Genomic DNA, 3505 nt, shown 5'->3' with positions numbered 1-3505 from the left:
GCAGGTTCGGAGCAGGCTTCAGAATGCTCAAAGTCGGCAGAAGAGCTATGCCGACAAGCGCTGAACGGACCTGGAGTTTCAGGTGGGAGATAGGGTTCTGTTGAAGGTGTCACATTGGAAAGGTGTCATCCGGTTCAGGAAGCGGGTCAATTTGGGCCCCATATACATTGGTCCTTTCAGGGTTGCAGCCTAGGTGGGCAAGGTGGCATATAGGCTGGATCTGCCGGCCGAGCTTAGTCAGATCCACAGTACCTTTCATGTCTCCCAGCTATAGAAGTGTCTGGTAGACGACTCTGCGGTGGTGCCTCTAGAGGATATTCAGGTTGATGACAACCTGAACTACATCGAGCGACCAGTAGCCATCCTCGATAGGAAGACAAAGGATCTGAGGAACAATAAGGTCGAGTTGGTGAAGGTGCAATGGCAGTACCGCAAGGGCTCAGAATGGAGTTGGGAGCCGGATGACGAGATGAGGGAGCACTACCCCGAGATTTTTACGGATGCAGCAGCAGACTTCGAGGACGAAGTCTAAAATAAGTGTGGGAGATTTGTAATGCCCGGTTCCTGGTATGTAATTTAAATAAGAATTATTCATATTTGCAAAGGGACTCGACGAGTTAGAGGCCCCAAACTCGTCGAGTAGGGATTTGATATGTTGGTCGTGGGACTTGAAGTCTACTCGACGATTCGAGGAGCCTCGACTCGACGGGTAGGTCTGCCAGAGTGAAACCCTAATTTTAAGGGTTTGCACCATATTTAAAGGCCTTATCACCCCATTTTAGCTTCCCTCATCGCCTCCCTTAGTCCAGAAAACCCTAATTCTAAACCCTAACCCATTTTGAGTGTTCTTGAGCCATTGTTGTGTGTTTTTGGTGGTTTTGAAGCTTGAGAAGGAAGAAGAAGCTTGGGAGTTGAAGAACAAGCGAGTAGATCCAGAGGTTGTGTTCGATTTCCAACTCATTTGAGGTATAAAGTTTATACCTTGTCCATTCATCTAGTAGATCTCTTTTTGGAGTAGTTTAGGGCTTTAAGGAGCCATTTTTTGAACCATTCATGGATGCAATCATGTTTTGGTGTGATGCAACCTGACTCTGAACCACCTGCTCTGAGGGAGTGCTTCTACGCCGGAGACGGATCTGCGAGGTCACAACAGTCAAGCCCGTTAGAGCCGTCCCAGGGACTGTGCCCCGGGAGCGGACTCCAACGGTCAAGTTAGATCATCTGGAAGATCTGAGATGGTCCTCCATAGCTGGGGAGAACCATCTTGGTGCTAGTGGTGGTGTATGGTGGCCGACGGCGGCGGGTGGCGGCTGAGCCACCCGGGCCGGAGTATAGTGTGGCGGCTGAGCCATGGGGGAAGAACCTTGGGGAAAAGGTCTAGGAGTGGTCTTGGGAAGAGTCCTCTTTCATGGAGGAGGCACTATTCTATATAGGAGGCAATTAGGTCAGGCCTTCGGCCAGCCCAATTCAGGCCCAGCTAGCAAGGAGCTGGGCGAGGCCGCCCGAAGGCGCCGGGCGAGGCTGGCGGGCGCGCACCAGGCAAGGCTGGCGGGAGCGCACCAGGTAAGGTTGGCAAGGGAGCGCCAAGCCAGGGAGCGCCAGGCTAGGCCGACAGGAGAGTCCCCAGCAAGGCTGGCAAGGGAGCGCCAGGCGAGGCTGGCGCGCCGGAGTTGTCTAGGCCATGCTAGTGGACCATATATCATCAAGTCCCCCCAGTCTGATGTTATTGGTACGCGACTAATGACATCGGACTGGACTAAGTCGTATAAACCAACAGGAGAGTCCACAGTGAGGCTGGCAAGGGAGTCCCCGGCAAGGTTGGCAGGAGCGCGCCAGGCCAGGCTGGCGCGCTAGAGCAGTCTGGGCCATGCCAATGGACCATATATTATCAAGTCCCCCAGTCTGATGTTATTGTTACGCGGACAATGACATCGGATTGGACTAAGTCATATAAACCAACAGGAGAGTCCCCAGCGAGGCTGGCAAGGGAGTCCCCGACAAGGTTGGCAGGAGCGCGCCAAGCCAGGCTGGCGCGCTAGAGTAGTCTGGGCCATGCCAATGGACCATATATCATCAAGTCCCCCCCCCAGTCTGGTGTTATTGGTACGCGGCCAATGACATCGGACTGGAACTAGTCATATAAATTGTGCGTCGTCAAGTCCCCCTAGTCTGATGCGATTGGGTTGCTGACAATCGGATCGGACTAGATAAAGCACCAAAGCTTTTAAATAATAGAGAGAATGACCGAACCTCACCCACGAGAGTCGTTGGGTTGTGCAATGAGCCAAACATTGCTTATACAGCTTGAGCTGACTTGATATTCCTTCATTGAGAGGAGTGCGAGGTTGCTAAAGAGTGTTGCGCGACACTGATGTCGATAAACTGTCGGACCGGGGTAGCTAAGAAGCGTAACCTTGCCATACAGTCTCTAAGACCGCTATTCGACACGATTGTTGTGGTAGTCATGCGCATATGGAATGTCACCGATATCTGTCTACATAGTATGCATTAATAACCGCCTTGAAGGTATTTATTGCTTGGGTTACACCTAGCTGGATTCTCCCCAGTCTGATGTGGGTAGCGTAGGTAGCCGCATCAGACTATGTTGTCAAACCAATAAACCGTAAGGTTGTTGACCATAATATAAGTGGCAGTGATTCCGAGAGCTGTGCGGTTAGGTTGCTAGCGAGGGTCATGCAGCGAGTCTATTTTCGATATCCAGACAATAGAATTGTTGAGGGATAGGCAGTGAGGCTATAGGTTGGGATTGCATAGCAAGACCGTTTCCGAGAGCCAGGAAACAGAGATGCTGTGGGGTACGCGGCGAGGCTATTGGTAGGGTTACGCAACAAGACCGTTTCCGAGAGCCAGGAAACATAGATGTTGGGGGGTCGTAGGTAGCAGGGCCGCTATTGGGATGACCTTCTTGCTGGGGAGTATCCTCACTATAGCATGATGTAACGTAGATAACACTTCATCGATCGTCCGAGCACAAGAGAACCATGATGACTGTGAGAGAGGAAGCACCAAGATCATGGTGTTAGACGTGGAATAAGCTTGTGATGTGCGACTTATAGTGCGCGACGATGCGCGACTTATGTTGCGCGACTTAGGAGAATAGCTCGGGCTTAGCAGCCAGCGAACATGGAGATGTTATGCGAGAAAGCATCGCGTGTAACAGATCGGGTTTGGCTGCTAACGATCGTAGATAGATCACGCGAGAGAGCATCGCATGGAATGGATTGGGCTTGGCATCCAGCGATCGTAGATAAGTCACGCGGAAGAGCGTCGCGTGGAATGGTCGGAGCATGTTGCTATAATGGAGTCGGGCTGAGAAGCCAGGCGACTCGAGGCAAAGGTATTGAACCTCGCATGTGGAGCTTGCCACTATAATGGGGTCGAGCTGAGAAGCCAGACGACTCAATACGAGGGTATGGAACCTCGCATGCGGAGCTTGCCGCCATAATGGAGTCGGGCTGAGAAGACAGACGACTCAAGGCGAGGG

This window comes from Lactuca virosa, chromosome 4, assembly GCF_052849685.1.
Source record: "Lactuca virosa cultivar CGN04683 chromosome 4, Lactuca_virosa_CGN04683_v6, whole genome shotgun sequence".
Lineage (NCBI taxonomy): Eukaryota > Viridiplantae > Streptophyta > Magnoliopsida > Asterales > Asteraceae > Lactuca > Lactuca virosa.
The sequence above is the reverse complement of the archived record's forward strand: the minus strand, read 5'-3'. Positions refer to the sequence as shown.